The 24502-nt window shown below is 42.0% G+C and overlaps 1 non-coding gene across 1 annotated transcript; it reads left to right on the top strand.

Moving 5' to 3' along the window:
* The first annotated feature begins 13605 nt into the window (after positions 1 to 13605).
* TRNAC-GCA lies at positions 13606 to 13677 on the top strand. The gene has a single exon. It is a non-coding gene; the product is annotated as a tRNA-Cys (tRNA).
* Positions 13678 to 24502: the final 10825 nt, after the last annotated feature.

Below are 24502 nucleotides of genomic sequence, written 5' to 3'. Positions count from 1 at the left end.
GTAGGGCCACCCAAGACGGACGGATCATGGTGGAGAGTTATGACAAAACTGGAGAAGGGAACAGCAAACCACTTCAGTATTCCTGCCTTGAGAACCCCGGGAACAGTATGAAAAGGCAAAAAGAAAGGACACTGAAAGATGAACTCCCCAGGTCGGTAGGTGCCCAATATGCTACTGGAGATCAGTGGAGAAATAACTCCAGAAACGATGAAGAGATGGAGCCAAAGCAGAAACAACACCCAGTGTGGATGTGACTGGTGATAGAAGCAAAGTTTGATGCTATAGACAGCAATATTGCATAAGAACCTGGAATGTTAGGTCCATGTGAAGTGAAGTGAAGTTGCTCAGTCATGTCCAACTCTTTGTGATTCCATGGACTGTAGCCTACCGGGCTCCTCCGTCCATGGAATTTTCCAGGTAAGAGTACTGGAGTGGGTTGCCATTTCCTTCTCCAGGGTTAGGTCCATGAGTCAAGGCAAATTGGAAGTGGTCAAACAGGAGATGGCAAGAGTGAACATCGACATTTTAGGAATCAGTGAACTAAAATGGACTGGAATGGGTGAATTTAACTCAGATGACCATTACATATACTTCACACATACACACACACACCATAAATACATAGTGCCCTCGGTTTAAACCTCTGTCTTGGACCAATACACAGGTGAGTGGGACTTTCTGGCCACTGGGGTCACACCCACTCAGAGGGTCACTTGAATACTAGCAACTTTTGTCTGGGAAAAGTAGTGTCTGGGCTCCCTTAAAGCCCTGACATCCTCAATGATGGCACTCCCTTAGGCCTAAAGAACCTGGAACATGACTCACGTGGCAGATTAACCATTAGTAATTTGCTCACTTGGAGAGCCTCTGGCAGATCTCACCTTCACAAGTGAGGGAAGCCTAATGGGAGGCTCATTGGTAGCCTGGAAATTATTCAGGGATTTGATTCTATGTGAGTCGAGGACGGCATCACAAGAGGGCATCTGACCAGAGAATCTCCCCAGGGAGGTGTTGGCAGGTATAACTTCAGAAAATGTACTCTAACAATAGATCCTTTGACACTTCCGGATTTTAACCAAGCATTGTCCCTCATTTTCTCACTTCCCTTGCGACAAAAGTAAAAAATGTCTAACCTCTTTCCAACACTTGTAACCTAGAGTTCTGAGTACCTTTTGTACATCGGCTCATGTAATTATCACAGACTTCATGATGCGGCATAGCTTCCCTGGCTTACCATTATAGTTATCTCCTTGCAAATACTCTTGTCTCCTTTGATCTTGTCTCCTTCCTTTGTACTCATTTGTCAAAATGCTGCCCTTGTTAAACTCACCTCCTGGCTCCGTACCTACACAGGACAGCTGATGGTGGCTGGCGGAAAACAACGGTTCCGCGCCCTTTCCCTTCATCCCCGTCCTCCGTCTTACACAGCTGAAGCCTTTGCCTCATCCTTCACTGAGGTATTTGAAACTCCTGCATTTTTCCATCTTCAAATCTTCTCATCTAAGGCAGTGGTGTATACTCTCTGTCTTCTTTTCTGTTTATGATGGATGAAGGGTACTTGCTCACATTAAAACTAAACCCTCAATTTGCATCCTCTTCTCAATGAATTATCACTGTCATTACCCTCCTTTTTCTGAATCATCAACTTCTCCCTCCCTACTGGATCCTTTTCTGTTTTTTTGCTTTTAAAACAAAATATTTATTTTTAATTGGAGGATAATTGCTTTAAAATATAGTGTTGGTTTCTGCTATACATCAGCATGAATCAGCCATAGGTATGCATACGTCCCCTCTCCCTTGAACCTCCCTCCCACCTCCTACCCCATCCCACTCCTCTGTGTTGTTGCAGAGCGCTGGCTTGAGCTCCCTCCATCATACAGCAAATTCCCACTGGCTATTTCATATGTGGCAACTAAACTTCCATGCTCCTCTCTCAACTTGTCCCACTGTCTCCTTCACCCACTGTGCTCACAAGTCTGCTCTCTATGTCTGCGTCTCCACTGCTGCCCTACAAATAGGTTCATCATTGCCATTTTTCTAGATTCCATATATATGTATTAATATGTGATATTTGTTTTCCTCTTTCTGACTTACTTCACTCTGTATAATAGGCTCTAGGTTCACCCACCTCACTAGAACTGACTCAAATGCGTCCCTTTTTACATCTGAGTAATATTCCATTGTAAATATGTACCACCCAACTGTATCATTTTCATCAGATACAAATATCCCCTAATATTTCCCATCTTTCAAATTCAGGCCTACCTCCAGAGATCTTGTGGTTCTGCCCCAGCCCACTGTAAGAAGGAGAACATCACCCTGCAGCCACTATGGAAAACAGTACGGAGGTTCCTCAAAGAGCCAAAAACAGGGTTGCCATATGATCGGGCAAATATCCAGACAAAACTAACTCAAAAAGATCCATGCACCCCTAAGTTCATAGCAGCACTATTTACAATAGCCAAGACATGAAAACAACCCACACATCCATCAGCAGATTAGTGGATAAAGAAGATGTGATCGTTAACATAAACAATGGAATATTAGTTGGTTATACAAGGAATGAAATAATGCCATTTGCAGCAACATGGATGGAGATTATCATACTAAGCGAAGTCAGAGAGAGAAAAAAACCATTTGATATCACTTATATATGGAATCTAAAATACAGCGCAAATAAATCTATTTATGAAACAGAAACAGACTCAATGGAATTTTTGGATCTGTCCTCAAAAGCAAAGGCAACAAAAGTGAATATGAACACATGGGACTACACCAAATTAAAAAGTTTCTGTGCAGAAAAGAAAGCCATCTACAAAATGAAATGGCAACCTAGTGAGTGAGAGAAGATATTTGCAAATCATATATCAAATAAGGGGTTAGTATCCAAAATATATTAAGAATTTAAACAACTTAATAGCAAAAACAAACAATGTAATTTTTGAAATGGGCAGAGGATCTAGATACTTTCCCAAAGACATAGAGATGGTCCACAGACACATGCAAAGATGTTTAGCACGATTAATTATCAGGGAAATGCAAATCAAAATCACAATGGGATATTGCCTCATACCTGTTAGAATGGCTATTATCATAAAGACAAGAAATAACAATGTTGGAGATGGCATGGAGAAAAGGGAACCCTCATACACTGTGGGAATGTAAATGTGCACAGCCGCTATGGAAAACAGTATGCAGGTTCCTCAAAAAATTAAAAATAGAGCTACCATACAATCTAGCAATTCCATTCCTGGATAGTTATCCAAAGAAAATGAAAACAATAATTTGAAAAGATATATGCACACCTATGTTTACTGCAGCCAAGACATGGACGCACCCTAAGTGTTCATCAATAGATGAATGAATAAAGCTGCTACTCTTTAATTGCTAAGTCGTGTCCGACTCTTTGCAACCTCATGGACTGTAGCTCTGCCAGGCTCCTCTGTCCATGGCATTTCCCAAGCAAGAATACTGGAGCGGGTTGCCATTTCCTTCTCCAGAACAGGTAAAGAAGATGTGATATACATACGATGGCATCCTCCTCAAGCTAGATCACTGTCACTGCATGCATCACTCTCCTCAACTAGTGTCTTTGGAGATAATAAGGTGTTAATGTAATTCTCTGAAGACAGCGCTGCTTTTTCACTTTCTAATTCTCTGTTAGAGTGTGGCAGGGATATCTTTTGTAAATTAAGTTGGAAAAGAAGAGTAGCTGCAGTACCCGCATATGGCCAATAGATGATGCTATTGACCTATTTAAATCCAGCCCTTGCAGCCCCTGGAGAAGGGCATGGCCACCCACTGCAGGATTCTTGCCTAGAGAATCTCATGGACAGGAGAGCCTGGTGGGCTACGGTCCATGGGTCGCAAAGAGTGGGACATGACTGAAATGACTTAGTGCAGATAGCACACGTTAGTGGCAGTGTTCGTCGCTCAGTTGTGTCTGACTCTTTGTGACCCCATGGACTGGAGCCCACCAGGCTCCTCTGTCCATGGGATTCTCCTAGCAAGAATCCTGAAGTGGGTTGCCATTCCCTTCTCCAGGGGATCTTCCTGACCTAGGGATGGAACCAAGGTTTCCTGCATTGCAGGTGGATTCTTTTTTTTTTTTCAGGCAGAGAAAGATTTATTATAGGAAGAGAGAAAGTGACTGGCTTTAGAGAGAATGCAGGTGGATTCTTGACCATCTGACACAAGGGAATCCCTTTGCTTGTTTTTGAGTTTGTTTTAGAGAAAAGACCTAAAAGTCAGAAGAAATGGAGAGGTTATACAAAACTGGCTAAACTCTCAAATGCTCCAGGCACTCAAGAAAAAAAAAAAAACTTTGGTTTGAAAAGTACAGAAAAATGTCCCTCCTGGGATTTAATCCCCTTTGTTGTGATGTCTAAGTAACGTGCTCGGCCATTCCCTGGAGATGCCTCCCTTGGCAGTCACCTGGCTGGCTTGTTTTGGACTGCAGAGGAGCAGGCCTCCTGGAACTCACTTTCAAGGGTTAAAAAGAGCCTTTGTGTAAATCCATGGCTGATTCATGTCAATGTATGGCAAAAAACACTACAATATTGTAAAGTAATTAGCCTCCAACTAATAAAAATAAATGAAAAAAAAGAGCCTTTAGTTGGGAATAATTTTCCACCATAGTGAAATTGAACATGGGAGTGATGATTTCTGAGGGAGATGTATCCTCTTTGGAGCAAATGTAAATCACTATAACTTTCTGGAATGAAACTTGAATGAATTTCATTTTAACACAATTACATGTTGAGGGGCCTTAACTTCCGCCTTCAGGTACTTTTTTTTTTTAAGGAAATCATCAGAGGGAAGTGTTAGGAACAATGGAAAGGTTTTGATAGTTTTTTTAACAATAAACTCCCATCTTTCTGAGCGCAAGGACTAACTCTGGCAGGCATCATCTCAGTGGCGCCTCCAGCAAGGTAAGGCAGGTGAGCTAAGCCCCATTTCACAGGTGAGAAGACTGCGGCTCCAGGAGCTGCTGGGCCTCATGGAGAGTTCCAGAGCCAGCGTATGACCAGAACAACCCTTGACCTAGAAGGTGCCTCTGATGGTCCACTGAGCTTTCTGAGCAGTTAGTTCAGCTTGGCAGTGGACCTAACAGCCACCCAGCAGTTGGAACAGCGTCTCTGTGGCGCCTTCCATACTGGGTTCCATGCACATGTCAAAGTGCCTTTCCTTCTTCTTGATTTTGTCTCCCAGCTATGCAGCCCCTTCTGTTGGTGCTCTTACTCAGTCAGCTTTAGGTGGTTTGTGAGGCCTGGACCAGTCCACCCTGTCTCTGCTCTGCACGGAAATCCAAAGCCACCGAACTGGGTACACCCCCTCCACCCCATGCCCACACCCACAGCAGGGGTATTATCTGGCTAAGTGCGCCTTGATACGCCTGAGAGGCAGGTCTGGCCCCAAGAAACCCTTTCCATCTGGTCTTTCAAAGATGGCTGTGTGAGGGGCCCAGGACAGGGAGTCTGCAAGGCATGGGGACAAATTTGATTATAAACCTGAGAACTACTTTGCATTTGCTACCCCAGACTCTCTCCACACTGGTTCTCTGTGTTTTCATTACCATATTTTTCAACACCTTTTCATCCTCTTTGCAAGAGAAAAAGAAAGGTGTCCCACAGAAGTGCAGGGGAAACTGATTACACACAAGCCCAGGAGGGAGGTTGATTATTACCCATCTGCACTAACGACCCAAGAGAAAACAGGCAGCCCCATCTACACTGGAGTTTTACCTTTAATTAAACTTTAATTCACTCATGCTTTGTCCTTGGGGCCACATGCTGCTGGGAATCAGTGCCAAGTAAACTGGACTCAGGCCAGGGCTCCTGGAAGAACACCCAGAGGCATCACTGAGTAAAAATAGCTTTTCCTGACTATTAAATCCAATGATCTACTCAGGGGGCCAAAGAGAACTCTTCCAAAGGAAGCCCCTGGAGCTGCCTACAGGCAAAAAGACAGATGCTTTCAGTAAACAACCCTACCCCAAACACACACACACACACTTGAACAAATGGCTTATGCAGTTTACCCATTTAAATTCATCTCATCTCTGGTGGAAGCCATTGTTAATACCTTGCATCTACACAATTTTCTTTCATAGTGGAATTATACTGTGCATACTGTCTTGGAATCTGATCTTTTTAAGTTCATAGCATATCATGAACATTTCCCTATGCCATTAGACATTAAGATGTGATTGGTTACAGTCACACTGTATTTCCCATAGATGCCAGCACTAGCATATTATATATCCCATCCCATGTGCTCTTTCTACAGCGTGACACTGACATGACTCTATCAAGAGGTGGGGTCTGTGTTTCCTTCTTTTCAACCCTGCCAGGCTTTCGTAACTGCTGCGGTAAGGAGAATGTGTCATAGATGACGCTGTGTGATTTGCACAGCAGGTCATAAAAGGCAATATGGCTTCTGCCTGACTCTCCTTCTTTCTTTTCAGTCTCGGAACCAAGACACCACATTGTGAGGAAGTCCAAGCTGCATGGAAAAGCCATATGTGACAGTTCCAGCTGACATACCCAGTTGGGCTCTAGCTAATTATCAGCATCCGCCAATATGAGAGCAAACAAACCTTCATATTATTCCAGCCTTTAAGTTCTCCAGCTGAGGGCCCAGACATGGACATGGAGCAGAGATGAGCCATCTCCAGTCTGTCCACAAAAAACCATGAGTGATGATAAAGGATATGGTTAGATAACTAAATAGTGTTGCATTGCATAATTCCCCTTTTTTGGGCTCCTGGTTGTCTCCGGTTTTTTTGCTGTTGTTGTTGTTATTATAAATAACACTGAAATGGGTCTCCATATAGTTGATTCTTTGCCTAATTAATCATCTGTTTATTAGGAATAAATTTAGAGATGTGCAATAACTAGGTCAAAAGCTATGATCATTTTACCAGGAAGCAATGACTGAGTCAATTTGCACTCCCATCAGTTGTATATGAGAATATGAGAAAGCATCCAGTGAGTTATTCTTAGTCACCATCCTCTGGCAACTTCACTTTTCTTTTCCTCAGACTGACATCTCCAACCTCTGTTGGTCACATTTTTAAGTCTATAATTCTGGGGTTCAGAAACAAATTACTGGATGCCATTTTGGGAGTTGCTCAAGTCCAGGAGTGGAGGGGAACTGCTGGTGGTGGGAACCTGGGGCCCAGCAGCTTTGCTCAGAACAAAGGGTCCTAGGGGCTGTCAAGGCTGATCACACTACAGACCAGAGGCTTTTTCTGCCCTGATGAAGCATGAATTGTATTGCAGTTAGTCCCAGCTTGAGGCAAGAGGGCTGGCCTTTTATACTCATGTCAATCACTCATTGGCTGTGCGCTGCCCTGGGCAGGCTGGGGGTATAATAGTACAGGCCAGACAGCTCCTGTCTGTCAGACCAACTCTCTGAAGGGGGCAGTTGTGAAGAATTAGTCATCAACACTCCCAGCTTCTGGGGTTGTGTCCAGTCGATAGGTAGAGGCATCTGGGTGTGACGCGGACAATGTCCACCACAGAGAGGATGATGCTGACTTCATTTTTCATTATGAAAAGTGTAATGCCTATTTATGCATTGGACAGTAGGTTTTATTCAATTAGTATTTAATTATTCAATTAGTTAAATGATAAGACCAAACAGCAAAATAATATCAAGATTAATATCATATGGGGAGATGAATTAAAACCATCTTTAAGCCTTTTGTAGGATCTTGGTGATTCTTTTAGGGAAAATAATAAGAAAATTAAATCCACATTGTTAGGCTGAGTCTTTCTCAGCAATGCTCAGGGTAGTGAGGCAATCTAAGGGAATGAGGTTGAATACTGTAAATTGTGCTTGGTAGCTGAAGAGTGACACATTTACCAGGAAATCTTTGCACCCTAAAAATGGAGTGTCAGGACAAGTACAGCCATTAATCACGTGTAACTAAAAGCGTATAAGAGAACAAAATGGGAGTTGAAAATTCCAAAACTAATTTGTCAGTAATGGACAAAAGATTATGTCTTTTGGGACAGCCATTGCAGATAAACAATGAGCACTATTGGTCCAAATCTTATGCTTTCTTCAATTTAAATTGACTTTGCTCATTAGGAATCACAGTCCCATTGACTGCAAAAACTTTACAAGCATTAAGGAGATGTTGAACCATTAACTGCTTGCTTAGAAAGACAGCTCAAAGCCTTGGGAGCCCAGAGTGAGCAGTCCTACTGTGGTCAGGGCAGAGGGCTGGAGGTCTGCACCACGGTGAGAAATGACCCAGCTCAGTTTTGTTTTGATGAACTAAAACAAACACAGCCCACGTCCCCTGTGCACACAGAGCTTACTGTCTTCCTTAACATGACTTCAGTATTCCATCACATGCATTAGTATAACTGCTATGCCAGGAGACTTCTCAGGAAAGTAACGTGAAAGTTCATTACGTGAACCTCTCAAAAGACACAGCAATGCCTCTAAAAGAACCATCAACAGACAGCTTACTCCCTAAGATTCTTCGAATCTCTCACCTCAAAGTGCCCACCTTGCTGTCCCACCAATTCTAAACCATTAGTTATGTGTGAAACACATCGACAGTCCAGGTTGGATGCATGAGACAGGGTGCTCAGGGCTGGTGCACTGGGATGACCCTGAGGGATGAGAAGGGAAGGGTGGTGGGAGGGGGGTTCAGGATGGGGAACACATGTACACCCATGGCTGATTCATGTCAATATTTATGTGACAAAACTTTACAATACTGTAAAGTAATTAGCCTCCAATTAAAGTAAATAAATTTTTAAAAAATAAGCCATTAGTCATGACTTTTACCCAATCCTGATCCAGCAGCACACTGAAAGACCTGCTTTGATAAAACTTTCAGTTCTCAGTGAGACCCAGCTTTGCCTTTGCCCCTTGGAGACAGAGCTGAAGTCCCGTTGCAGCGCTGCTGGTGTTCTCCCTTCCACAGTGAGCGATCAGTTTAGCGTTGTCTTAGCAACAGGCTGTGTTGGCGATATTTGGGGAGCTTGCATTTGACGGCTTTTAATCACTATAGCTTTTCTCAGGCCTAAATCTATTCTTTGCTTATCTCTCATCTTCCATCTCTTACTCTCATTTCTTTCCCTGTCCTTAATATTGTGGTGTTTTCTATTTTACTCTAAGTCCCCTCAAAGAAAACAACATGGAGATAAATAAATTTTAAAAGTAGAGGACAGAGAAAGACAAATATCATATGATAGCACTCATATGTGGAATTTAACTTCTAAAAAATTACATAAGTGAACTTATTTAACAAACAGAAACAGACTCACAGATTCTGAAAACAAACTGATGATTACCGAAGGGAAAACATGGAGAGAGGTATAAATTAGGAGTCTGAGATTAACATACACTACTAGACAGTACATAAAAGAGATAATCAGCAAGGACCTACTGTATAGCACAGGGAACTCTACTCAATATTCTGTAATAATCTACATGGGGAAATAGTTCAAAAGGAATGAACATATGCATCTGTATAACGGAATCACTATGTTGTCCACCTGAAACTGACACAACATTGTAAATCAACTATATACTCCGATAAATGTTTTTAAGGAAGATCAAACCTATACACAAATTTTGTAAATTTTAAACCAAAAAAATTGGTAGAAAAAATATAGAAGTAAATCATTATGCATTAGCATTAAAGCTTTGAAATATATAAAACAAAAATGGTAGATATACATGCGCAAATGGACAAATCCACAATCTCTATGACAAAATTTAAAATATCAGAAATTGACAAGAGTAGATACAAATGAAGAATTTAGAATATCTGAATAACAATTAACAATATACAGTAAATATTATAACCTCAAAACAAATAATATATTGCCTCCCCTTGATTCACTTTCTACACTTGACCTCCATGACCCCTCCTCTGTTTCCTCACACTTCACTGGTGCCTCTTTCTCAGTCCTTTGCCTGTTCCTTCACGCTCCCAGATTTAACACGTGTGTGCTACATGGTTTAGTCCTTGGGCTCTTCTTCTCTCCAACCACACTCATTCCCTAAGTGACCTCATCTAGTCTCTTGGCTGTAAACACCAACCACCTCCTGACAGTTCCGAGGGCTTCCGTGGTGGCTCAGACACTAAAGAATCTGCATGCAATGCAGGAGACCTGGGTTCAATCCCTGAGTAGGGAAGATCCCCTGGAGAAGGAAATGGCAACCCACTCCAGTATTCTTGGCTAGAGAATTCCACGGACGGAGGAGCCTGGTGGGCTACAGTCCACAGGGTCGTGAAGAGTCAGACACGACTGAGCAACTAACACTTTCACTTTCACTTAATTGACAGTTCCTAAATTTATATCTCATTCCCAGCCCTCTCTCCCAAATCCCATATTCATGGATCCAATTAGCTACTCGAAACATCTCTAATTTAGCATTTCAGAAGTTGAGTTCCCGATCTCCAGCTCCCAACATGACCCATCTACAGTCTTCTGCATCTCAGTGAATGGCAGCTCTAGAAAGCCACTCAAGCCAAAACCTTGGCACAGTCCTGGACTTCTCTCTGTGATTCTCCATCACCAAACTGTCCGGAAACCCCACTGACTCTACTTTCAAAACATATCCTCAATCCACCTCTCTTCATCTCTACTGCTGTCACCCTGATCCAAGCCCCCATCATCTCCCACATGAACAATCTCAATAACCTCCTAGCCACCTCCTGGCCTCCACTCTTGTTCCCCTACAGTCAAATCTACATAAAGTAATCAACGTTACTTCTGAAAAGCTGAGATTGTGGCATCTTTCTATCCAAACCCACTTCACTAAGGGTTCAAGTCCTGCAAAACCCTACAAAGCCTTTCAGGAAGTGTGCACACCTGCATACACACATATACATACATACCTCCTCTACCCTCACACTTCAAGTAGGCCTTCCCTGACCACCCTACATTAAATTGTGATCTGTGCCCCCACCCTGTATTCCCCATCCTACTTTACTATTTTGTCCCTTTCCATAGCACACGTAACGTTACTTTATAATTTGTTTATTCTATGTGAATATTGCTTTCACTTGTGTCCTCTCACTTAAATTAAAACTCCACAAGGGTAAGGATGTTTATTTTGTTCACTGATAACATCCTAAGAATTTGAAACTGAGTGGTCGCTTAGGCTCTCACTAAATATCTGTTGAATGAATATGCACTTTCTCATGCTAGGAGGAACATTCACAAATTTTGACCATTAGGCCACACAGAGAATGTTGACAAATTTCAAAAAGTGGAAATTACAGTGACCAAAGTGCAATATAATCATAAGTTAATAACTAAATAGTGTTTTAAAACTCTTGGACATTTTAAAATACTTCTGATGTCTTTCTTTTCTTCTTCCTTTCTCTCTCTCTGCCTTAGCTGCCTTATAACCTCCTAACAAATCTGTGACTCCCCAAGGATACTCTGTGTTTTGTTCTACCAACAGCCACTCACACCCTAACACAGACCATAGCCTGTTCATGAACTCATCGGCTCAATGATCGATAAAATTGCCAAGGAGGTGATGCACAGGTTCTGCACAGAGACAGTGAGTACTCTGATACAATCTAAGATGGGATGTGTCCTGCAGAAGGGAGTCAGGCAAAGAGCCCACACCTGGAGACTGGACTGGGCTTTTCACAATGGCTCATGAGCACTGGTCTATCTCTGTGTAAGATGTTTATGTGGTCCCTGTGTCTCCAAGAGCAGCTGTGAGCATGGGACTTCTGACCCTTGTCATGTTCTCATTCATTTTACTTTACTGAATACACTTTTAAAATTAAAGTATAACATACATTAAGAGAAATGTATGAATCATAAAACAGATAGCTCTGCTATGGACCAAATTGTATTCTCCTCACAGAAAATTCATATCTTAAAGCCTTAGTTTCCAATGTGAGTGTATTTGGACATAGGGCCTATGAGGAGATGATAAAGGTTAAATGAGGTCATAAGGGTGGGGCCCTAATCCTATAGGACTGGCATCCTTATAAGAAGGGGAAGACCTGGGTATCTATCCAGAGTGAGTGAGTGAAAGTTGCTCAGTCATGTCTGACTCTTGGTGACCCCATGAACTATACAGTCCATGAATTCTCTAGGCCAGAATACTGGAGTGGGTAGCCGTTCCCTTCTCCAGGGGATCTTCTGAACCCAGGGATTGAACCCAGGTCTCCCACATTGTAGGTGGATTCTTTACCAGTTGAGCTACCAGGGAAAACCTGGGCATATATCCAGAGAAAACCATAATCTGAAAGGACAGATGCACCCCAGCGGTCACTGAAGCACTGTTTCCAATAGCCAAGACAGGGAAGCAACCTAAATGTCCATTGATAGGAGGAACAGATAAAGAAGATGTGGTACACATATACAATGAAATATTACTCGGCCATAAAAAGGCATGGAACGCCATTTGCAGCAACATGGATGGACCTAGAGGTCATCATATTTAGTGACGTAAGTCAGACAGAGAAAGGCAAATATAAGATATTCCTTACATGTGGAATCCCAAAAAATATGGTACCAATGAAATTATTTACAAAACAGAAATTGAGTCACAGATGTAGAAAACAAACTTATGGCTACCAGGGAGTGTGCGGGGAAGGAATAAATTGGGAGATTGGGGCTGACATAGACACACTACTATTCATAAAATAGATAACTAATAAGGACCCAGAAGGGCTTCCCAGGTGGCGCTAGTGGTAAAGAACCCACCAACGTAGGAGACATAAGAGATGTGGGTTTGATCCCTTGGTTGGAAAGATCCCCTGGAGGAGGGCATGGCAACCCACTCCAGTATACTTGCCTGGAGAGTCCCATGGACAGAGGAACCTGGTGGGCTACCATCCATAGACTCACAAAGAGTCGGACACAACTGAAGCAACTTAGACGCATGCAGGCAAGGATCCAGAAGCCTTCATTATCTCCCCTCCCAATCCTCTTCCTTCCAAAAGTTAGTCAATATACTAATGTCTAACATCATAGATCAGTTTTGCCTATTTGGGGTTTTTAAATAAACAGAACCATATAGAGATTAAAGTCCATTTTTCTAAACAATTCCTACTCTAAGTACCAAAAAAAAAAAAAGGGAAACTACAAATTATTATATTAGAAATAAAAGCACACACACACATTAGGATTAGCAACAGGGAAACAATTATAAATATGGGAGAGTTTTCTTTTTTAATCTATCCTTCTTTATAATTTTATGTGTTTACTGTCTGTGCTGGGTCTACATTTCTGCGAGGGCTTTTCCCTAGTTGTGGAGAGCGGGCCTTTCATCTGGGTGGCTTCTCTCGTTGTAGAGCAAAGGCTCCAGGGCGTGTGGGTTTCAGTAGTTGTGGCACATGGACTCAGCAGTTGCAGGTTCTAGGCTCTGGAGCACAGGCCCAATAGTCACGGCTCACAGCTTAGCTGCTCCATGGCATGTGGGATCTTCCTAGATCAGAGACTGAACCTGCGTCTCCTGTATAGGCAGGCAGACTCTTTATCACCGAGCCATCAAGGAAGCGCTTTTGAAGAGTTTTCTAAAGGATGCATCAATGATGTGAAACTTTATATGAATAAATAAGGAAAACTAGAGCAGATAAATAATTTATAGGGCAGCAATTCCCTGGTGGCTCAGCTGGTAAAGCACCTGCCTGCAATGCAGGAGACCCGGGTTCAATCCCTGGGTCGGGAAGATCTCCTGGAGAAGGAAATGGCAACCCACTCCAGTATTCTTGCCTGGAAAATCCCATGGACAGAGAAGCCTGGTAGGCTACAGTTCATGGGGTCGCAGGAGCCGGACTCGACTTCACTTTCACTTTCTTTCATGGATGATAAAAGGGCTCCCCTCCGACCCAGTGGTTCAGTGGTAAAGAACCTGCCTGCCAGTACAGGAGACCAGGGTTCGATCCCTGGGTTGGAAAGATCCCCTGGAGAAGGAAATGGCAACTCACTCCAGTATTCTTGCCTGGAAAATCCCATGGACAGAGAAGCCTGGAGGGCTACAGCCCATGGGGTCACAAAAGTGTCGGACATGACTTAACGACTAAACAACAACAACATAGATGATAAAAGTGATTTAAGAAAAATAAAACAACCTGAAAAGAAAAAGCAAAGATCTACCCTAAACAAGGCAACTGGGGCTAAATAATTAAATAGAACCAGCGGATTTTCATATTACATAAATTGTTCTACAGCATAGGAAAAGATGGACATCTCCCCACTTATGAACCTCGCATAAATCTGATACCAAAATCGATGAATTAGAAGAAGGAGATCTGTTTATTTTACTTAGGAATATGTATGAAAAAGTATCCTAATAAAATACTAGCAAATTAAATTCAGCAGTGGATTGAAAGAATAATATATTGTGGGTTTATTCTAGAAATAGATGATTGAACATTAAGATATCTATTACTGCAATTCGACACAGAGATTAAAGGGGGAAAATATCATTATCTCACTATATGCTGACAAAATTCAATACTATTCTTACATTAATTTTTTAAAAAGCATCTCCTAGCAAAACAGATATTAAAGGAAACTTCCTTAACTTGATGATGGATATCTTCCAGAAATTTGCAGCCAGCAAAAAAGGGAGGAGCAGTCAGACACAGCTGAATGCAAAGAAGAAGGATTCGGGGGTTTTATTTTTAAATTTTAAGTTAAGTTATTTATTAGTAGATAATGTCTCATGCTTAAAATTCAAAAGACATTAAAGGGTATAGAGTCAAAACCTCTCTCCCCGCCCATTCTCCAGTCACCCATTTACCCTCTCTGTTATTACATTCTTGGTTATTTTTCCAGAGATATCTTTCTGTGCATTTGCAAAAAAAAAAAAGTGTAAGTACTTTTTATACATTGACAGAAAACACCAGTCCTCTTTAGCAGTATATAGATGGTTTCATATCAATACATAAAATGCTTCTTCATTCTTTTTTTCTGACTAAAAATTCTTACCTTGGGTAAATATATCTTAAATTTGTTCAACTAGCACTCTGCTGAGAAATACTTAGGTTGTTCCAAACCTTTGCTATGACAAACATGCTGTGGTTAATAAGCTCTGTATGTGTGTCATTTTGTACATGTGTGAATGTGCATGTAGGACTGTGTACTAAAAAATTTGCCTCTTTCCAAAGAGATGGTGTGGCTTTTACCTTCAGCTTCTGGAGGGTTTGGGATGTGTGAGAGGTCAGACTTTTTGTGGTAAGTTAGGAGAAGGAGAAATGGAAGATGGCAAGCTTCCTCTTCAGACAAATTTACATCAGGAAGCAACACATAAAGAAGTGGAGGATCTTGAATCCTTTCTTCTCTCAGAAATCCCTTGGTCCCACCCAGGAGCATGAGCACCGGGTTTTGAAGATGGCACTCTCCCGCCCCATGATTTTGTCATGTCCTGTTCCACTTTGCTCTTGATGTGGCCACCATTTGTCTCTACTTCCTCAACCCCTACGCTTATCTCTTGCCTCAAACACCTCTGAGAATACTCTCCCCACTTCCTTGCCTTTAACCCCCTGGTGTCTACCAGGGTGCTCCCCACCATGACATTTTATTCTCTCACAATCCATGGTAGAGTTATTTTTTTTCTCCCCACCCTCTTATAAAAAACTCTGCTCTGTTCCTGGTGGGAATATAATTTGGGACAATCTCTATGGGGCCATCTTATTCATCTTGACCAAATTTGCAAATGCACATATTTCTGACTCAGAAATTCTACTTACAGGGTCTTATGCTTGTGAGGGGTTTAGGGCCAACTCGAAGAAGGCAATGGCAACCCACTCCAGTACTCTTGCCTGGAAAATCCCATGGATGGAGGAATCTGGTAGGCTGCAGTCCATGGGGTCGCACAGAGTCGGACAGGACTGAAGTGACTTAGCATGCATGCATGCATTGGAGAAGGAAATGGCAACCCACTCCAGTAGTCTTATCTGGAGAATCCCTGGGATGGCGGAGCCTGGTGGGCTGCCATCTATGGGGTCGCTCAGAGTCGGACACGACTGAAGTGACTTAGCAGCAGTAGCAGTAGGGCCAACTACAAGCTTAAAGGATATAGTCTCCACAAAGACCACCCTCACTTCTGACACCAACTGCAAGTTCAGAGGTTTCCCAAACCACCAGGGAGCTTGATAATTCACTAGAGAAACTCACAGAATTCATTGAAAGTCATTATACTCATGATTACAGTTTATTGCAGTGAAAGGATGCAGATTAAGATGAGCCAAAGGAAGAGAAGCATAGGGCAGAGCCTAGGAGGGTTACAGACATGAGCTTCCACCATCCTATCTCTCATGGAGTTAGGGCACGCTCCCCTCCGAACGTCGCTGTGTGACAGTACACTTCGAGTATCATCAACTAGGGAAACCCACTGTTCAAAGTTCTTATAAGTTTACATAGGCATGCTTGATTGAGTCATTGCCTATATGGTTGAACTTAGTCCCCAGGTCAACTGATAATGCAAGACCTATAAGGTTAGTCTTTCTGGCGTGGCCAGCCCTACCCCAGGACTGTTGGGTGTGGCCAGCCTCCACTCTGAACAAAGACATTCCTACTACTGAAGCTCACATGCCTAGACCCCATGCTCCACAACAAGAGAAACCACCGCAATGAGAAGCCCACGCACCACTACTAGAGAGTAGTTCCCACTCACTGCAACTAGAGAAAGCATGTATGCAACAGCAAAGACCCAGTGCAGCCAAAATAAATACTTAAATCTTTTTTTAAAAAAAGATAAGTCTGTAACAACAGTGTTTTGATAAAAATATATTTAAGGCTCACATATGTATATTGGGAGACTTTATCTTTTGCAGTTGTTTAATCTTAAGATGAAAAAGAATAGGTGTTAACTTAGAAATGTGTGAAGGGTAGACAGCTTTACAATATTCTTTAGGCACAAGAGGTAAAAGAAAGCTTCAGTAGAAGTCTGGTAATGTGGACACTAGCTAAAGAAAATAGAGATTTGAATGATTTCACGGGGGTGGGGGTGGTGGTGGGGTGGACGTTAGGTTGGAGAGCTTGATTCATCCGAGTGGGGAATGGCGGAACCAGAAATCTTGGACTCGCCAGCTATTGGGGATGGGGGAGGGAAGTTTAGCAGCAGACGGGGAATCCTCATGCTCTTCCTTTGAAATCTCACTTGTCTCACTTGAGAATGTGTTCCTCTCCTTCTCTTTCTCTTTGGGTCTCTACCCGCCACCCTTGTTCTTCCCATCTGTTTATGTCTTGACCCTATCCTTCTCCCTTCAGATTTGCTTCTCTCCCTTTTGACGCCCCTCGCACTGCTCCCACCCTTGTTGCATTCCAGCGACCGAACTAGCAATAGTGCTGAACAAATGACTACATTCTACTGTCAACTGCATGTGCTAGAGTTTCAGGTTCCTAATTCTTACTTCTGAAAATTGAGTGAGATGTACTTTCTGTCTCTTTCAAAAATGTAATTTGTCTACCATTGACTTCTGAAAGGTGCATGCTTGCTTTATTCCCTGTGGATCAGAAGCTCTTGACGAGGCAGCAGAAAGCTTCTCATCCTCAACTATAGTATATAAAATGCTATGCCTTTCCTTTGGGGACAATGCTTTCCTTTCTCATAGGGACCTGTGAACACAGTAGTCCCAACAGAGTTCCTCCTTAGTGCATGACAAACTTCAGGGCTCCCACCCCTTCTTTCCGCATGCTTTCCCTTCTTTCCTCCACAATCCATGGATGTTACTCGAGACTTTTTATCTCTGGTTTTTGTACTTCCAGATTCTCCCTTCACAGTTTCTGTGGTCCAGCCGTCACTTTCTGGCTGCCATGGCTATGCAGCTGGCCTAGAGGGTCAGGGAGGTTTCTGATCCCTGAGGGTAATTCCCTTCCCCTTAACATAGCTGTTAAGTGAGTTGTTCAGTCTGAAAAAGTCAAGAAGCCCATTCAGTCATGTTTCCAGAAACTTACTATGAAGAGAGTTATAGAATGTCATAGTCTACAGATCTTTTACACCTTTGCTAATATATCACATGGAGGCAACCAGATTGGAAAGTGATTTTCATCTCAGTTCAGTAAATACCAGTGAGGCTCTGGGCCAGTTGTTTAATTTCACTGGGCCCCAGCTGGAAAGATAATGTCTGAGGAAGCTTCCCGCTCCAGAATTAATGATTTCATTAAGTCCTTTGGTTAGCTGGCATCACAAAAAATAAAGAACATCTTCCATCCAGCCCCCTCTGCCTCACTCCTCCTCTGTCTAGTTCCTAAATGTAACCCAGCATTGGCACAAAGTAGGCAATCAATACAAGGTGATGTTTGAATGAATGAATAAAAGAACACACAGGATTTTAACAGACTATCTGGAGCCTGCTTTGTTGTGGATGTGGCAAATGATGCGATGGTCACAGAGTTATAAGGACTGGCTTCTCTCACCTTAAAACCTGGGTTATAAGCCCAGTCCTTATAACATCTCCACCTCAGCCTCCTCTACCTGCTAGACATCATGCTTGGGAATGAATCCTTAGAGCCCTGGGGAAAGTGTTTAACAAAACTGGATAAAACACCTTGTACTTAATAACAAGTTAGGCTGCCTGCAAATTGCATCTTGTCTTTACCAATATTTGTAATTGACTTTTAGGTAAATCTGCAACTAAACTTACCATTAGCTCTGGGAGAGGGATCTATTATCAAGTGTAAGATATAGAACATTTGGCTTGAAGTCAGCATCTTTCCCTTCTAAAAGTGGCAGCATATATAAGACATTTAAAATCTGAGGCCCATGCCTCTAAGAAGGAAAGAGAAGGTGTCATTACTGCAAATTTGTTGATTTTTAATGTAATGACAGAATTATTTCTTTAAAAAATGTTATTAAAGCAATGGTATGAATTACTATTGATGATGTCAAGGAATTAGGACATTCTATTAATTTTCTGCAAAAGTCACTTCACTGCACTAAGATAAAATTTATTTTATTGGACCATGTCAACTACATACCTCAGTAGATTTTCTTTTGCCTTAGCTCCTTTTAAACTAATATTCACTTTAATAAAATGAATATTAAATACAATTAAATTATTTTTGGAACAATACACAAGGGAAAATATTGGATGCTTTTGCAGAGGGGAGCCAGGTAGGAAAGAGCAAGAGAAAAGGCAGACTTTTCACTGTACCATTTGAATTTTGAAACATGTGAAAATACGTTCCATTGTAAAAAAAAATGATTAAAACAATAATACAGGCACATAATTTAAAAATAAATAGTGTTGGGGGAGGAGCCAAGATGGCGGAGGAGTAGGACGGGGAGACCACTTTCTCTCCTACAAATTCATCAAAAGAATACTGAACGCAGAGCAAACTTCGCAAAACAACTTCGGATTGCTAGCTGAGGTCATCGGGCGCCCAGAGAAGCAGCCCATTGTCTTCGAAAGGAGGTAGGACAAAATATAAAAGATAAAAAGTGAGACAAAAGAGCTAAGGACGGAGATCCATCCCGGGAGCTCCTAGGCGGCATTGCTTGGGGTAGGGTCCGGGCCGAGTGCCCTGAGGACAATCGGAGGGAACTTCTGTGAGTTGCCAACTTGAACTGTGGGAGACCAAAAGAGAGAGAGTAAATTAACCGGCCCGAACACACTGCCGGCCGCTCGCAGAACAAAGAGACCAAGAGGGTCCAGAGAGGAGCTCGCAGGCTGCGGACTGGCCCAGCCCCGCCGGAGGCAGGAGGCAGGGGGGAGGGGAAGGTCGCGGGGAGACACAGGGCGCAGGCACCCGACCGGCGCGGGCGGGGACTGGGGCTGGGGACGCGGAGGGCGGAAGGCGCGCGCGCCCGACTGGCGCCAGCGGAAACTGAGACTGGGTCCGTGGAAGGGAGGGGGCGCGCCACACCTGGGTAGAGTGCGCCCACCAAGCCCCTGGCTGCCTGGACCGCTCTGACGGGGAAGGCACAGAGAGCAGGCGCAGCTTTTCCTTCCGCGCTTTTGTGGAACACCCGAGGGCTGGAGCCTCGCGCAGCGCGGGGCGCGCTCCATATAGAACAGCCGGGAGCCTGAGCAGCACAGACGGAGAAAGCAGCGTCAGCCCCTCCTGGCAGCCCCAGCCCATCCCCGCGGCGCAGGCCTGTCCCCACGGCGCCAGCCACTCCCTGCAGCGCAAGCCCCTCCCTGCCCCGCAGAGCGACGGAGCTAGCTACCTGGGTGAGAGTCCACCACTGCCTGCCTGTGTCAGGGCGGAAATGAGGCTCTGAAGAGACCGGCAAACAGAAGCCAAATAAACAAAGGGAACCGCTTCAGAAGGGACTGGTGCAACAGATTAAAATCCCTCTAGGAAACGCTGACTACACCGGAGGGGCCTGTAGATACCGAGAAGCGTAAGCTGGAACGGGGAGCTCTCTGAAACTGAGCCGAAACCACACTGACTGCAACAGCTCCAGAGAAACTCCTAGATATAATTTTACTTTTTTCTCTCTTTTTTTTTTTTAATTTTTTTCTTTTTTTCTTTTTTCTTTCTTCTCTTTTATTTTCCTTTAAAATCCCCTATTACTCCCCCATTACTCCTTAACTTTCATTTCCACAGACTTTTACGATTTTTTAATTAGGGGGGAAAAAAATTTTTTTTTTCTTTTTTCTTTTTTTTTCTCTTTCTTTTTTTTTCTTTTTTTTCTTTCCTTTTTCTCTTCTATTTTCTATTTTTCTTTTTCTCTTATTTCTTTTAAAGTCCTCTAGTACTCCTCTACTACTCCTTAATTTTCATTTTCAATACACTATAACCTTAAAAAAAAAAAAAGAAGAGAAGCCCTATTTTTAAACCGAAGATTATTCTCTCCCAATCTTGACTCTCTGTTTTCTACCTCAGAACACCTCTATTTCCTCCTTTCCCCTTCTCTTCCCAATCCAATTCTGTGAATCTTTCTAGGTGACTGGGCTACGGAAAACACTCTGGGAACAGACAGCTGCGTAGATCTGTCTCTCTCCTCTTGAGTCCCCATTTTTCTCCTCCTGCTCATCTCTATCTCCCTCCTCCCTCTCCTCTTCTTCATGTAACTCTGTGAACCTCTCTGGGTGTCCCTAACGGGGGAGAATCTTTTAGCCATTAACCTAGAAGTTTTCTTATCAGGGCTGCATAGTTGGAGAAGTCCTGAGACTACAGGAAGAATAAAACTGAAATCCAGAGGCAGGAGACTTAAGCCCAAAACCTGAGAACACCAGAAAACTCCTGACTACATGGAACTTTAAGTAATAAGTGACCGTCCAAAAGCCTCCATACCTACACTGAAACCAACCACCACCCAAGAGCCAATAAGTTTTAGAGCAAGACATACCACGCAAATTCTCCAGCAACGCAGGAACATAGCCCTGAACATCAACATACAGGCTGCCCAAGGACACACCTAACACATAGACCCATCTCAAAACTCATTACTGGGCACTCCATTGCTCTCCAAAGAGAAGAAATCAAGTTCCACGCACCAGAACACTGACGCAAGCTCCCCTAACCAGGAAATCTTGACAAGCCAGTCGTCTAACCCCACCCACTGGGTTAATCCTCCACAATAAAAAGGAACCACAGACCTCCAGAATACAGAAAGCCCACTCCAGATACAGCAATCTAAACAAGATGAAAAGGCAAAGAAATACCCAACAGGTAAAGGAACATGAAAAATGCCCACCAAGTCAAACAAAAGAGGAGGAGATAGGGAATCTACCTGAAAAAGAATTTAGAATAATGATAATAAAAATGATCCAAAATCTTGAAAACAAAATGGAGTTACAGATAAATAGCCTGGAAACAAAGATTGAAAAGATTCAAGAACTGTTTAATAAAGACCTAGAAGAAATAAAAAAGAGTCAATTAAAAATGAATAATGCAATGAATGAGATCAAAAACACTTTGGAGGGAACCAAGAGTAGAATAACGGAGGCAGAAGATAGGATAAGTGAGGTAAGAAGAATAAAATGGTGGAATAAATGAAAGCGAGAGGAAAAAAGAAAAAGGATCAAAAAGAAATGAGACAACCTTCAAGGGACCTCTGGACACTGAGGAAACGCCCCCAACATTTCGAATCAATAGAGTTCCAGAGGAAGACAAAAGAAAGGCCATGAGAAAATACTCGAGGAGATAATAGCTGAAAACTTCCCTAAAATGGGAAAGGAAATAGCCACCCAAATCCAAGAAACCCAGAGAGTCCCAAACAGGATAAACCCAAGGCGAAACACCCCAAGACACATATTAATCAAATTAACAAAGATCAAACACAAAGAACAAATATTAAAAGCAACAAGGGAGAAACAATAAATAACACACAAAGGGATCCCCATAAGGATAACAGCTTATCTATCAATAGAAACCCTCCAGGCCAGAAGGGAATGGCAGGACGTACTGAAAGTAATGAAAGAGAATAACCTACAACCTAGATTACTGTATCCAGCAAGGATCTCATTCAGATATGAAGGAGAATTCAAAAGCTTTTACAGATAAGCAAAAGCTGAGAAGAATTCAGCAACCACCAAACCAGTCTTAACAAATCTAAAGGATCTTCCTAGACAGGAAATACAAGAAAAGGTTGTAAAACGTGAACCCAAAACAACAAAGTAAATGGCAACGGGACCACACCTATCAATAAATTACCCTAAATGTAAAATGGGTTTGAATGCCCCACAAAAAAGACAAAGATTGGCTGAAATGGATACAAAAACAAGACCCCTATATATGCTGTCTACCAAGGAGACCACCTAAAAACACGAACACATACAGACTAAAAAAGTGAAGGGCTGGAAAAAAATATTTCATGCAAACGGAGACCAAAAGAAAGCAGGAGTCGCAATACTCATATCAGATAAAATAGACTTTCAAATAAAGGATGTGAAAAGAGACAAAGAAGGACACTACATAATGATCAAAGGATCAATCAAAGAAGAAGATATAACAATTATAAATATATATGCACCCAACATAGGAGCACCGCAATATGTACGGCAAACACTAACGAGTATGAAAGAGGAAATTAATAGTAACACAATATTAGTGGGAGACTTTAATACCCCACTCACAACTATGGATAGATCAACTAAACAGAAAATTAACAAGGAAACACAAACTTTAAATGACACAATGGACCAGCTAGACCTAACTGATATCTATAGGACATTTCACCCCAAAACAATCAACTTCACCTTTTTCTCAAGTGCACACGGAACATTCTCCAGAATAGATCACATCCTGGGCCATAAATCTGGTCTTGGAAAATTCAAAAAAATTGAAATCATTCCAGTCATCTTTTCTGACCACAGTGCAGTAAGATTAGATCTCAATTACAGGAAAAAATTGTTAAAACTTCAAACATATGGAAGCTAAAATAACACGCTTCTGAATAACCAACAAAATCATAGAAGAAATCAAAAAAGAATCAAATATGTTAAAATGAATTGAAAATGAACACACACAACCCAAACACTCTATGGGACACTGTAAAAGCAGTGCTAAGGGGAAGGTTCATAGCATTTACAGGCTTACATCAAGAAAACAGAAAAAAACCAAAAATAAAATAACCTAAACTCTACACGCTAAGCAATTAGAGAAGGAAGAAATGAAGAAACCAGAGTTAGCAGAAGGAAAGGAATCTTAAAAATTAGGGCAGAAATAAATGCAAAAGAAACTAAAGAGACCATAGCAAAAAATCAACAAAGCTACAAGCTGGTTTTTTGAAAAAATAAACAAAATTGACAAACCATTAGCAAGACTCATTAAGAAGCAAAGAGAGAAGAACCAAATTAACAAAATTAGAAATGAAAATGAGAGATCACAACAGACAACACTGAAATACAAAGGATCATAAGAGACTACTACCAGCAGCTCTATGCCAATAAAATGGACAACTTGGAAGAAATGGACAAATTCTTAGAAAAATATAACTTTCCAAAACTGAACCAGAAAGAAATAGAAGATCTTAACAGACCCATCACAAGCAAAGGAAATCGAAACTGTCATCAAAATCTCCAGCAAACAAAAGCCCAGGACCAGATGGCTTCCACAGCTGAATTCTACCAAAAACTTAGAGAAGAGCTGACACATATCTTACTCAAACTTTTCCAGAAAATTGCAGAAGAAGGTAAACTTCCAAACTCATTCTATGAGGCCACCATCACCCTAATTCCAAAACCAGACAAAGATGCCACAAAAAAAGAAAACTACAGGCCAATATCACTGATGAACATAGATGCAAAAATCCTTAACAAAATTCTAGCAAACAGAATCCAACAACATATTAAAAAAATCATACACCATGACCAAGTGGGCTTTATCCCAGGAATGCAAGGATTCTTTAATAATCCGCAAATCAAATCAAATGTAAATACACCACATTACAAATTGAAAGATAAAAACCATAAATGATTATCTCAATAGATGCAAGAAAGCCTTGACGTACAAAATTCAACACTCATTTATGATTAAAACTCTCCAAAAAGCAGGAATAGAAGGAACATACCTCAACATAATAAAAGCTATATATGACAAACCCACAGCAAGCATCACCCTCAATGGTGAAAAATTGAAGGCATTTCCCTTGA

Source organism: Cervus canadensis, chromosome 22 (genome assembly GCF_019320065.1).
Source record: "Cervus canadensis isolate Bull #8, Minnesota chromosome 22, ASM1932006v1, whole genome shotgun sequence".
Classification (NCBI taxonomy): Eukaryota; Metazoa; Chordata; class Mammalia; order Artiodactyla; family Cervidae; genus Cervus; species Cervus canadensis.
Note: the sequence above shows the minus strand (reverse complement) of the source record. Positions and strands in the feature narration are given on the sequence as shown.